At 36.1% G+C, this 14,939-nt stretch overlaps 1 long non-coding RNA gene across 1 annotated transcript; it reads right to left on the reverse strand.

Annotated features, from left to right (window-relative positions):
• Positions 1-570: 570 nt before the first annotated feature.
• Positions 571-2,963, reverse strand: LOC145775356 (uncharacterized). The gene is made up of 3 exons (XR_014290148.1): positions 2,844-2,963; positions 1,598-1,675; positions 571-698 (listed from the first exon to the last, which is right to left on the reverse strand). It is a non-coding gene; the product is annotated as an uncharacterized LOC145775356 (long non-coding RNA).
• Between the last annotated feature and the right edge of the window lie 11,976 nt (positions 2,964-14,939).

Genomic DNA, 14,939 nt, shown 5'->3' on the forward strand with positions numbered 1-14,939 from the left:
CGTTTAGAAAATGTTGTATCAGGAATAGTCTGAATAGATTAGATGACGAATTGAGAAATGCAAACGATTATGCTTTTTAGTTATTGGTTGCACCATGCCACAAAAGTGAGTTTTGAGACAGAATCCACAAAAATACAAATTCAAAATGACAATGTAAAAGTTTATTACAAGATAACTTTTGAGAAAAAGTAGCAATTTACAGACTACTTCGTTTCTGATGTAATCTATAAGTACGTGGTAATATTTAGCTTTTTTGTAAAATTGATGCACTATAACCACAGGGTATGAACACAATCTTCTCAGCAAGACATCTCAACATCTACATATTATTAAGGATTGCTGAAGACTGTAGGCTATTTCTTATGCCCTTTGCAGCTCATAGATGTTACTGCCCAATACCCATCCAACGCGCATGGCATTATTTTATTTCGTTTTACAACAACATAAACCAAACCACTCAAAAATTACTTGTGTCACAAGAATATACTTCCATTTACTTCATTCTTTTCATTTCGAGAGTCCTTCACAAAGTTTAGCTTTTAATAAAAAAAAGATGGCAACATACTTTCAGATGGAGTCAACGTAAGCTGGTCCGAAACACCATTACTGGAAGATTGAAACGGCAAATCTGTCCAGTAAAAAAGGTCTTGATCAGAATCACTCCGCATCGTACGAACCACCAAATGTGTGCTTTTTATCTGTCAAAAACTGCCATTTGTAAACTTTGTGCTGGTTCAAACGTTGACGTATTTTATAAGCTAGTTCAAAAATCACAATTGATTGATATTGTAACTATTACACAACTTAAAATAACATCAATATAATGAAAAATGCAACAAATATTGTAAGTAAATCTTAAAAGAAAGTAGGTTACTGCAGCAAGTCAGGATTAGAAAACTGTTAAAAGATACTTTGAATTGGACATGCCGAGTGGAAAGATGGATGCGATTTCACCCACCAGTAGGCTAACTGACTAGATATACGGTGCTTCCGCCTAAAGCCTTATCGGAGGACGATGTCTTTATTCGGACATTCTTGATAATCTGTATTTATCGCTTGTAATATGACGAAGAATGTTCGATTGGTTACGGGTTTCCTCACTTGTGCTCCTTTTGAACTTATCGACGGGCGTAGAAAGCATTTCGTTTACATGACAATAATCCAGGTGGGTCACGAAAACATGTCATAGTTACGTCATATCTTCAACGGTTAATTAAACGCTTGAGAGATTCCGTTGTCTAATAATGTTTTGTATCGTTGTTTTAGCGTTATATTTCCTTTTGAAGTGTACTTCACGATTTTTTAATTTTTGCTTCAGTTTGGAATTTTAAAACTTTTGTTGACAAAGTTGTTGTCACAAATCATTGCATAATTAATTGATCACACTACACTAGTATCATCCCGCTATATTAACCTGGTGAACGCTTGACCTACGACTGCAACGGCTAACGTGTAACCCCGCTAGTTTTTGCAACAGACTCCGTTTTTTTTCAGCCAGTTTTTCCTGATCTCTCAAGTTTGGTTTAGTTTGGTAAAACTATCTTTTGTACAGTTGCGTATCTCAGAAAAAGATCAATAAGAAAGTCCAGTTGATCACCTTTTGAGAAATTGTGAATTGAAGGAGACCAAATCTTTGCAACGTTATGAATTGTCCGCCTTTTTGATCGGGAAATATCTGAAAAATATATAACTACAGACAGTGGCACATCGTTTCGGCATTCCGGCCTCCTCAGTGCAGTAGGTACACTGGGCATATATATTTTTTGGATTGCTTGCACAAATCACATAGGCCCACGTTATGAATAACATAACAGCCAATAACAAATCAGAATTTGTTGATTTATAAATATTACATACAGTAATAGTAGTTATGAGTGTAATAAAGATTAAATCAAGAAAGTGGAATTATCGTATTAATGTATGTAAAAGTACCAAAATAAAGTCATACAGTATACGACAATATGCTGGATTGTTATTTCATTGTGCAGTATAAAGTCCCAAGATAGCAAATCAACTGTTTTCTTTATATAGATTCAACGTTTGCAGACGTTAAATCAATGTAAAAAAGCAGTTGATATTCTGTCTGCGTCCATCCAACTAGATGAGTTCTTTTAAAAATAAGTTTCATCGGCGAGTAAAAACGTAACTTTCTTATTCCATTGCAGTTTATCAAAATAGTGGAAGTGACCCAAGAGAGTTTGAAGACTTTCTCCATCTGACTCACATTTTACGTGTCCATTGAATTGCAATAACTTTACTTTAACCTAATTAATATACAAATCCCTGTATCAATGGATTACTAGTCACAGATTATAGTTGCATTTAAAGTTTTGATTAGCAATGTTGTATTGCATCTCACCTAGCAAAATCCGTCTATTTACCGTTTGATTAACGTTTGTGGACGTTGAATCAATGTAAAAAGAGATATTGGTAGTTAGAATAACATAACATGGACTTTATACCTCAGAATTCACATGATCATCTCGAAATTTGCTTATGACAACATTACGATTGAAATTATTAACGTTAAAAAGGTTACAGCAGGAAACACGTGTCTTTATTCATCACACAATAAAGCTGGAATAATTTACATTATGCAACGGATTCAATGAAACAAAAGGCGACATGTACAATCAGTTGCGTAATGAACAAGACAATTGCAGGAAATACTAAAAAAGTGAATTTTTGTCGTATATCATTCCCAACGCAACGGTCAAATTGAATCAGCGAACAAGCAAATTAACATCGTCACTCTGTGTTGTTATATGATAGTTTTTATCATGCAAGAAGTTTTGATCGGAAGTTTTTTATCTGATGAAACATAATAGCCTACCACAAGTTACCTTGCTTGACACGGAAATAGCCATCAAACAGTCGTCCAACACCCATTCGTTTTCACTGTTCTTTGACGCCAAACATACTTTTAAGGACGATTTGTCGTTTGGTGTAAAACTACTTTTGTGATTTTTCGATGGTGAGGTTTGTCTGTCGCGTGAAAAAGACCAATCGAGTTGAATTTCAAGAAATCCAAGAAGCTGAGAATTTCCAAAAATACGATGATCCTCACTGGAATTAAGCCTTGCAAACTTATTTATGAGATTTTCTGAATTTCTACTCTCGCTTTGACTTAAACTTACAAAGAAGAAATGCAGAAATACAATCTGGCATAAAGAAGACATCGAATACCACTTTTGCTTTAAATTTTTCATATCTTTGTAGCCTATTCAAAACAAAACTTAGAAAAAATCTGAAAAAAGACACATCATGTTATATCACTGGAAAAGAAACAGTGTAGCCTTCAGAATCTAAACATTTCCGAACAACATTAACAATGAATGTGTGAATCACATGACGTCTGGTTGTTTATGAAAAGTTAACATCATGGCTAAGGATTTTTTTTATTCTTAATCCAGTTATACCAATTTTCTACCATTTTAACTATGATGCCAGCTACACAGCAAGAAAACAGTTTGAAACTGCTTGTAGGCCTAACTAACCATTTGCGTTGCTCTTCTCTTTTCAAACAACATGTAGCAACTGTTCATCTCTAAAATTCGTCGTAAATTAACAGGGTTTAAAAGAGTTCATGAGAGTTTTAATGTTACAACTTATGTTTGCTAGGACATGATTATTGATTACTGATTAGTTTTCGAAGTTTTTAACTGGTTTGAAATCCTTTGCGGTAAAGAATAATAGTCTGGTTAAACAAAATTTAAGCTGTTGACATAACAGAACAATGAAAGTAAAAGTTAACTATGAGCTTTTTCAAACCTGCATAAATGAATCAGCACTTACAACAAAGAAATGTAATAAAATTGACATGTTGGCGTCTGGTATTGGAAGCTGAAGAATCAACTCTGCCTAAACCTCTTTGTCTTTGAAAACGAAACTATTAGACTAGACTTTCACTCCCTTTCCAATGCGATGAATGGGCTTATTTTGATTAAATGAATTGTAGCCTGCTGAAATTTTAAAATATTGTTTTGAATAAAAGACAAAAACTGAGTAAAGAACCGTTATCATGCACGTTACCAAAACAGTTTTAATATTTATCTCTAAGCACTTGCAATAGTCTCGAATAATAAAGTGTTTTCTTTTTTTTTTCATCCCCTTTATGACTGAAAGCAATAAAATACTTCTCTTTAATTGTCTTTAATAACCAGAAAGAAAACCTGCTGTTTTTGCACTTTCTGCATTACGACGCAAATTTAAGTGTTAGCAGTCTATTACATCGACTTAATGTAGTTGCGTATTATATAGGCCTACAGAGTACAGATGACTTCTCTTTCCAACTCCTTCTGACAGACTTCCAAATATGCTGCTCGACCGTCTGAAACCGCAAGTAAAATCGAGCTCTGCCCCGGCTCTGCTGCACAACCATTTGCAATGTTTAACAAACTGACGTGCGGTTACACATCATTCTAAAAAACGCTGACCGAGCATCGATTGCAAAATAAAGTGATTTCACACAGAAGACATAATTTCACTTCACACGACACGGAAGCTTTCTCACGATATTTGAACAACTGCAGAAGGTTTTTATGATTTCAACTAAAAATAAATATGTGACCTATTTCATGAGAATCTAGCCTTTTGGAAAGTTTCTGATTTCGTATTCATCGAATTTTATTTGCGAAAAATTTATATATGAACCTTTTGCAGCATAGTTTAGACTGTGCTATAGCTACCCTTTGTTTTACGCTAAGCAAAAATACCTCAGTAGTTCACTAACTTTCCTTTAATGACGATCTTTTTTACAATACCTTAAAACTTGACAACGCCAGTCGGTACACTGTATGAATAGATTACAGTTACTTACTTACATTGTCAAGATTTTTGATGATACCCTATGGATGCCCAACCAAAATGGAGAATACCTGTAGTAATGTGCTGTGGTTTAACCAACCACCTATTGTGATTGCAATGTAGCTTGAACGATGAGATTACTGGTTGCATGATATCTCGAAAGTTTATCGATGTTTTCAACAAGACATGTACGGTAATGTGAATGTGAACAACATGTGAATTTGTATAAGACTTGCTACACACACGAAGCACAAATGTGACAACGTTAAAAAAAGCATAGGCGTGAGATATCTAGAGATAACAAACCATTCCGTTGATAAAACAACAAACAGCTTTGGTGAATCGAATCAAACGAGAAATAGAACCATAAACAATCTGTATGACAGGATTTGGGTCAAATTGTTATGTGCAAAGCTAAATCCAAATAAAGTGATATTAGACCCATGCACAACGCTTACGAAATCTCTTAGTCTCTACGCCACGTCATAGTTAAACGCAATAAATGCGTTCTTGTTTCACTTAAGTTTGCAAATATCACGTGGATGAATATAAAAAATGTAGGCTACAAGAAGTTTATGTACACTATATCAACGAACACTGTGGCTGTACTGATCATATCTCCAATGACACATAGTGTATTTCTGAAATCTAAATCAATAAACGCTAACGCATGACGGATATTAAAAAATAACATAGCTTCTTTGCCAGAATATTTTTTTATATATACATGAAGTTTATTTCCGTGTTCCTTTTTACAAGCATACTAAATATTCAGTGCGTGGCCTAGATATGAGACCACTCAACCCACGTTAAAATGGTTGCTAATAAATTGACGTCCACGGATGGCATAGGGCTGTGGCACTAGTGAAACACTGAAGAGTACTCCACACAAAATGGATACGATAGCCTTTATTGCATAATGCATATCCATTCCAAACCTTAAACTAATTGACGCATGACTGGAAACGACAAAAAATGTAAAGAATAGAGCGACCTGTTTATCAAAACATACAGCCTACCTGCACTCTAGTTTTGCGCTGGTATTTTCAAAATAGGTGTAAGCTAAAACCATTTTCTTTTCAACTTTTGTAGCCTATTAATAAAGGGATATTAGTGGCCTAGTTTTCTTTCTTGTACCGTATCACAAGTATGTTGATCACCGTAACTTTTATCATGTGAAAAGAGGACAATTTGGTAAAGGACAAGTCTTTACACAATTTTGCTACTCAGCAACGTCGAAAAAGGACTTTATCTTTAGCGGCCTTTGCTTTCATAAACAAATCGCATGTGTAGTAATCACTGTTTCAAGGAAAAGGTATGTTTAGCAATGAAGAGATGTTATCACAATCTGTTGACCCAAAAGATAAAAACTTCCCAGTAGGATATCAAGCCGGAATACGTTTAGGAGTAAATCTAACTTGAGAAGTCAACCTGTTCTCATCAGAAGTCAATTATCTCCTCCTCATACTGCCTTGTACTGTTGTACATTATAAAACAATTAAAATTTCACCCAGATGAGCTATCTCTGAAAACAGAGATAGTACCATTATGAACACGCGGAAAAGTAATTTGGAAAAACGTTTTGTGTTGCTGCCAGCCTGCCACAAAAAAGGTAGAATTTTTTTGTTCTTGTCACAATGACACCGCCCGTGCTTCGCTTCTTCAGTTGGGGTTCTTATCTGCTGTTGTGGATGAGTCGTATTTCCTCGATGTGATAAAACACTTCTACTTGACAACTGAGACAGTTTTTTCTAAGAAAGACAGGCAAGACACAACAATACCACAGGGTTAAGCATTACAACAATATATTTTACATATTTACAAATAGTTTAACAGTCAAACGTTTTCGGCTTAACTTAAGTCCTCATCAGGAATCTGAAAATATTTATAAAATTGCAATAAATTTAAACTTCTCTAAGGTGTTAGTTATAAATATATTCTGATTCCTGAGGTAACTTAACTTTAGGTAACTAACACGTTCGATTCTTAGGGTAACTAACAGTAACACCTTAAAGAAGTTTAAATTTATTGCAATTTTATAAATATTTTCAGATTCCTGATGAGGACTTAAGTTAAGCCGAAAACGTTTGACTGTTAAACTATTTGTAAATATGTAAAATATATTGTTGTAATGCTCAACCCTGTGGTATTGTTGTGTCTTGCCTGTCTTTGGTCTCTCGAAACCAGTGGCGTAGCCAAGGGGGGGTTTGGGGGTTACAACCCCCCCTTTGGCACGCGTGTGACGTCACGATATTGAGAATGATGCTTTCAGTCTAAAAAAAAATGCCTAATTTTAAACAAAACTGCATTAAAAGAGCGAGTTTTGCCAATACCAAACATTCAAACATCTCAGCCAGGAATTAGCAACAAGAAAACACAGAGACTTAGCTGTTTTTCCGAAACATGCCGAAGAAAACATGATCTTATCATTTTGCTATGCTACGGGACAGCACCATTTTACAGGAATATTCGTACCCACATTTTTGTTGAAAATGTTTTCAGAATGCACCAATTTCAAAGTAAATTTTCAAAATTTTCTGGGGGAGGCCCCCCAGACCTCCCGCCGTTGGGTGGTCAAAACCCCCCCTTTCAAAATTCCTGGCTACGCTACTGCTCGAAACTATATTTTCTAAGAAAGCTTCGCAAACTTGCGGCTATACTGTAAAATAGTGATTTCACACTTTATTTCAATAGGAAATGCAAACTGTAAAGCTGGGCTGAAGGCTGCATTTAAATATTTTCCGTCACCTGACAGCCTTGCCATAAACAACCCTAACTATTTCTCATCAGGCAAATCAGCTCTTTTGTGCATTTTCCTTTTTCTATACACGTTGAAGTAATGCAAAAAGGAGCTATCGTGCAGAATAGAAACTAGTTTTTAAATGTAGGATAAACGAACTAGCTCTGGAAATTCTTTAATAAATCATGGTTAAGACTCCTACGTTTGTAAATATAGAGGTTACAACATAATCATTGTTTTTGTTTTATTTCTTTCAACAGCTGAAAAAGCATACAAACCACAATGATGTTGACATGAATATGATGGAGATTGATGAAAAGCCTTAGTGTAACAAATTCTCTTTGAACCTGCTGGGTATATTGAACCAAGTAGCAAATGCAAAGTTTTATTTGGGAACCAATTCACTGCATAGACCAGCTGCGGGCAATTTTCTCATTCCTATGCTAAAACAGAATATCATTTTTCAAAAGTCCAAGGTTCATTTTCTACAAATGGCTGTCTTTACTGTGGAAGTTAACTACGGTTTGAAATTGCGCGATTTTCTTAAACTTTTCACTATCTCAAAGCATTGTTCTCTGTCGGTTCACTGCAACATTCATATACAATTATTACAATGTTGAAAACATTTTTTCTTGTGAAATTTGATGAAATGCAGTGATAAACAAGTTCTTGATACATCGTTAGGAGAAATCTACTGAATGCATTAATGGATTTTGTAATGTCAGCATTGTCTTGCAAACAAGTTAATCTTATAATCATTTTCTCTTTTTCTCAGGGGCGATCTATGCAAACGGCAGGCGCGCTACTTTTCAGAGTAATATAGTAAAAATCAGTTCAGTTTATTTTTTATACTCACACCGAAACCGATGCTACATGCTGACATAGAAGAGGTCAAGAAATAGGTAAAAGCGACAAAAACGCGAACGTCAAAAGGGGATGAAGACAAGAGTCCCACCAGAAAGAATGGTTCGCTAGAGCAGTGCACTTCAACGACAGCAATATATTTAGCAACGCCAAAAAATTACTTGCATACAATACAAATAAAACACTTTACCTTCAATTAGAAAATTCCAACTGTTAACCTTGTACAGAGACGAGATCTGCTCAGCTGATTCAAATCCTAAATCCTCTACTAGGAAATTAACTAGTCTACACTCTACTTAAAGCTTATCCACAAGCGCGAGTTTTCAGTTTCAAACAAGCTTTTTAGTTTACGGATTAATAAAAAAGGTTTTAGTGTTGTGGCTAGCCTATACCACAGTCTACAAACTCGTATAAACTAAGCAAAAAAAACAATTTCAAACAATCTCTCGCAATCTTTTCCTCTTTGTACTAGATCCAACTATCTTTTTTACGTTAAACTACGGCACTAGCTTACTTAATTAAATTACGTCTACTTGTAACTTACAAGCTTGGTATAAGTAACTTACCAACACACCTATTTACTAACTTACCTTACAAGTCTAAGTTTCTTGCTTTTTCAAACATTTTAAAGAAAACAACACTTTATTCACAGGCAAAATATAATTCCACTGTTATTGCGATCTGGTGGCCTTGCGTTCTGTGTATTGCAATTCTTTAGCAGGTTTAAAACTACCTAAAAGCAGGTGTTTTTTACCATAGTTTCCATAAAATCAATTAACCATCTATTTACTGCACTTAAAACTAATGATAATTGGAAGCTTCCATAAGGTTAACCGGTGATAATAACCATAATAACATATAAAAATGCAAGTTAAATGATGAACAACAAAAATTTATGCATAAATCTATTCATCCTTACTATGTGCCTTCAGCTTATCAACAGTTTGGATTGTCAGTCGTTTGTCGGTTGAAGCTCTAGGCAACATTAGCATTCTTGATGTTTCTAGCATTCTTGAAAAACCCAAACAAACTTCACGATTAGTCAGACTAACGTTTACCAACAGCGTTGTTAACTTCGTATTTTGCAACAAATAAAAGCGACATAAAAAGTGTCAAAATTGGAAAGTGAATTGGCTTAGAGAAAGTAACCTAGTAGTAGCTGGTAGGCTACTGAAAATATGTGACGATTGGTGACGTAGGCTACAAATTTTGACCTGCAATAAATTACAACAGCGTGGTCCAACTTCTTTTCATCGCGGGCCAAAACCTTTTCTTTTTTTTATCTTGCGGGCCAATGTTTTTAAACAGCGATTCATAGGCTTACTGCTGGAAAATTATACATAGCCTATGGCATATAGTTGTTACTGTTTAAAATCTCTACAGCTTGTTTCACCCTAAAAGGGGGATCATCTTTAACTTTATCAACTTTAGATTTTAATTTTAAACAATAGCGTTGGTATCCACAAGAATCGTAGTTGTGGCCATGCGAACGCAAGCGTAAAGAGCTTCGTTCCCAAGTTGATTTCGATTTTTGGTTTTAATATTGTTCATTGCCGAAAACGTACATTCGCAAATGTATGTACTTCCAAACATCGAGTGGCCTACAAGTTCAGAACAGCATCTTTGAAAAGGGGAAACGTCTCCTTTGACACAAACTTCCAAAAGCTTGCAGGATTTTCCTTTTTTTTTACAGCAAAAACGGATCGTTCTGAAGTACACATATTTGGAGTTGAAGCTCTGGGGGCTGTGTACTAACTCTCACGTCCATGGGAAAATTTTTTGAACAAAGTGGTATTTGTTATGCATCACAAAGGATCATTCACAGAGTTTTTTTTTGTCAATTACAATAACAAAGAAACAAAAATTGAAGTGATATTGCTACAAGCAAAGCTGACTATCAGTTCGCGGGTCAATAAAACGGAGCTCGCGGCCTGCAGTTGGGCCACGCTGTACAAAAAGAAACACCTTGCAGTATTTACTGTCGATTTGTCTCAAGGTCTCGTGTTTACTCATTCGCTAAAATAAGACACAACAGCAGGATAATTTAGCATTCGTAAGTCACTATTTCCACCTAGCGGCGCAAACAATCCAAAAACTTTTCAATAATCCAGGAAAATCTCATTTTGGTGCATTGAGCTACTTCAAATATTAAATAAAAATGTATATAACCCTGCTTTTTTGATAAGACAAGCTTCTCAAAAAAGGTAATAATGATTTTCTATTTTGTTCACTCTATGTTGAATGATTTGACGTTGTTTAGCTTTTTAAACTGCTGTTTGGCCATGACAGAAAATCGCTGATTTCGAAATGAAACAAAGTAGAATTTTCAAAGCTTCAAAAAGTAAAAAATTCAAAAGGAAACAAAATTGCGACATGTAGCCTATTATAACTTTCAGAAAACACTTTTCTGAGTTTAGGTTGCTGTAACTATCGCTATAGCTGTTAACTCACAATAAGGGATCAAACAACTAGCTGGACCTTCATTATCAGATTAGCCCAAAAACTGGATACCAATTAGCATCAGCATGCTTGTATATCTTCTTTTTGCGCCGCCAGTTTAAACTGATGCTAGGAGGATATGGGTTAATGGCTTGTGGGTGGATTACAATTAAATTCAAAGTGATTAGAACTTTTAAGACCTCAATATTATTAATCTGGACAAAAAAATCCTTTAAAATGATATATAACATGCCTATGTTTGGACCAATTGAGATTTTTCCAAAATTTGTCTTGGCAGATTTTCCGGATTTTATTGACTTTGGAAACCGAACGAAATCGGGATGTTGCCCAGGGTTTGGAAGGTGGCAACATCTCTAAAATTGTTCCTATAGGACCCCCTCTAAGTATTTCTACAAAAAAGTTCCACTCAGTATTCCAGTAGGCTATAGGTTGACTTTAAAAACTCACTTTCAGCCCCGGACTACTTCTAGAGAAGCTAGAGACACAATCTTGGAATCCATATTGGGGTTTTTGAGGATGACGAGTTCAATGGTGTTACAGTACTTTCAACACCATTTGAGGTCATTTTCAAGGTCAAAACATATTTTCAAGGTCAAATTGCTGAGTTTTGGTCATTTTTGCCCATTTTTGCGTCTAACTCGTAAAGCAAACATTTTTAAAGAAGTCGTGACGAAACATGTTATTACATAGGTAAACATCATATGTATTTCTCAACACTATGGCTATTATTTAAAGGAGTCTATGATTACAATAGGCTATACCGTAATACACAAAGTGACAATACATAACAACATGACACCATAATAAACAATGTCTATCACTAGTTGGAAAGCTTTTTTTGCCTCCTAAGGCATCCCAAAGACTTTTCTTTGTCACTTACATTGAGGACATAGGCTTTCAATAGAATGTTGACTAAAGTAGTAGGCTACAAGCAGCATTAGCTAATTACTAGCTAAAGGTGCATCTACAAAGGATAACAGCTCAGCAAAATGAAACCGGTAACGCATTTCAGTCTTGTCATACAAATTAAAGGCACTAATGTACATAAAAACAGTTGTTCGGCACACTCAGTCCACCTTTATTCAAATTATGTAGGAACTCTGATGACACCTCATTACCATCTTCATTATCAATGATTTCAATGATAGTTTATTGCAATGTTACTTGACGTTTTTGTCAACAATCTCTCAAACCACAATTCCGAGTGATTCCACAGGATTCCAATGCTGTTACAATTCAGCTGTAACAAATGAAAATAACGCGTTACGATACATCGAAAATACGTAGATCATGCGCAATGAAATTCTGTCATTAAGTAAGCCTTTTTCAAAGTGGACCCAGCGCGTACAAAGCTGATAGACGCGTAGGCTACAAAGCAAAAGCCAAATTTACAAATTAGCAAGCAATTTGTGCTCACATGAAGCAATCTCTTTCAAGCTGCTTATAAGAATTCTACAAATCTCGACTTACTAAATAAGTCCGAACTGGTTGACAAAACGCTGTCACAAACCAAGTTTACAAATAAACAGAGCTCTAGCCCACATTTGGCTACAAACTGTCTGATAATATTTCAGGCACAAGCGCTTATTTCAGATCAATTTTTCGTGTTTTGAAATTCCCAAGTTACAATAAAAAAGCAACAAAATGAAAACAATATTTTCGATGAAATCACAGAATGTTGTTTCTGTACGTAATAAACTAAATCCCTAAGGGCTATGATTTCAGTAAATTTTTACGTCACAAAAGTTTGGAACCGTCATGTATGAAAGACGTAGCTACAAAATTACCAAAATATTTCCGAACAAAGTGTTTTTTCTATATCGTTTCAAACCAAGAAACTTTCCAGTTGATCAATTGCAGTTGATTAATCGTCAGGAAAACGCTTCTATGCCGCCAAAAAGGACATTTATCAATATATCGCCATTCATAAGCACGTGAACTTTAAAGAACTTAGGCAGTGTAGAGAAAATATCTTACACAATAGATGCAGTAGGTGCACAAGGTCATGTTTCCTCACAGACTTCTTTTAAACAATTTTGCTTTACGAGTTAGACGCAAAATGGGCAAAAATGACCAAAATTCTGTAATTTGATATTAAAATATAATATTTTGACCTTGAAAATGACCTCAAATGGTGTTTAAAGTAACACCATTGAACTCGCCATCCTCAAAAACGCTAATATGGATTCTAAGATGATGTCTCTAGCTTTTCTAGAAGTCATTTTTGCCCAGGACTCAAGTTAATCATTCAGACTCAAGTTACAGCATGGGAGGTTCCCGAGCATGGGAGGTTCCAGTCCTTAACTTAAGGAGTCCATGGTATAAACCAATCTCCAAGATGTAGGCTAGTTGTATAGGTAAGTGTTTAGACTCTAGATTATCATATGCACTATTTGGAGTGTTGTTCAATGCGCTAACAACAACATTATTTATCTTTTCATTTTTGCTTCAGTTCTTTGCAGTAGCTTTGGTGGTGTTTTCTGCCAGTGCAGTTGCGACGATGCGAGAACAAAACGTAGCAGAGAGTACTCTAAGAAAGCTATTTCCTCGAAGCAAGAGCTTGTAGAAGTTCAAGAAGATTTTTATAATGTTGTTGTGTTAAACAGTCATTGCCTTTTTGTGTGAAACTTTGTTCTGTGTAAAACGTGTTTTGCTCAGATAATCTTTTGTTTTAATCTCTGCTTGCAGGAACTGTATAGACAAGAAGAAGAGGGGATGAATGAATGGCAACGACTCTTCAAAGAACAGTGTAGAAATGCCAGCAAATGCAGGGCCGGATTTAGGTGATAGGGGGCCCGGGGCACTTTTAGATCGGGGGGCCCCGTGCAAAAACCACCTCTACGTCTACAGTAGCATCAGTCCAGTACTGCACAGCATTTTGCAGAAACTTTAAAGGCCAAAAGGAAAAAATATAACACAAAATCACATTTTTTTCCACATAGGGGGAGCCTTCAAAAGTCGGAGGGCCCGGGGCAACTGCCCCTCTGCCCCCCCCTAAATCCGGGCCTGAGCAAATGCAGCAATGGGCGCCACTATCATCCTGATGTTGTACGGGGTCTTGGAGCTCTGCGCTGCGACATAATGAGCACATACGGACTTCAGCTGTACTTTAAATGTACGCCCGTACAGGGCCGGATTTAGCCGATGGGGGGCCCGGGGCACTTTTAGATCGGGGGGCCCCCGTGCAAAAAAATTTTTTGCGCCTACGGCGCGAAAAACCGTCTCTACGTTTACAGTAGCATCAGTCCAGTACTGCACAGCATTTTGCAGAAACTTTAAAGGCCAAAAGGAAAAAAATAACACAAAATCACATTTTTTTCCACATAGGGGGGCCCTTCAAAAGTCGGGGGGCCCGGGGCAACTGCCCCCTCTGCCCCCCCCTAAATCCGGGCCTGCGCCCGTATTCAATGAATACTGCTTACTCCTCCATGATACTGAAAATTGCAACGTTTTGCGAATGCACCGTAGGCGTAGGGTATTTAATTTTATAAACACACAGGCTACAAAATACTTTTATCAGTGTTGCCAGACCGTTTTCAAACAAGCTAAATTTTTTGGAAGTGTCCCAAAATGGAGCCAAAGCATACAAGTATTTTACGCACACTTGAAATGACCAAAATGCTTGGAAGAACAGGTTTCATACATAAAAACCACCAATGTTTCAAAATCATGTGGAAATTTTTTATTGAAAATTACGGTCTGCGAAGTTTATCGCTACGGTAACGTCCGCGTTTTGTCGTTTCTACCTTTTGCTAGACCTCTGTTATGTTTTGCACATATCGTTTTTCGTTGTGATAGTCAGAAATAAAAACAAACTGAACTGTTTGGTTTTACTTGTCGTCTGCAGCGCAGTGAACTCACCCAACCGTGTTCTAAACATTGCATTGCTTTAAACGCATTTGACTTAAAACTAACCATGACCAACGAAGCAGACATTCTGATAGTCTTTTATAAGGATTCATCCTGGCTTTTTATAGATAATCATCAATACTCAACAAACAAATGCATACAAACAATGCATATACCGCAATATTAGATCCTTTCACGCACGTCTTAAACCATTAAGGTT

This window comes from Aplidium turbinatum, chromosome 8, assembly GCF_918807975.1.
Source record: "Aplidium turbinatum chromosome 8, kaAplTurb1.1, whole genome shotgun sequence".
Classification (NCBI taxonomy): domain Eukaryota; kingdom Metazoa; phylum Chordata; class Ascidiacea; order Aplousobranchia; family Polyclinidae; genus Aplidium; species Aplidium turbinatum.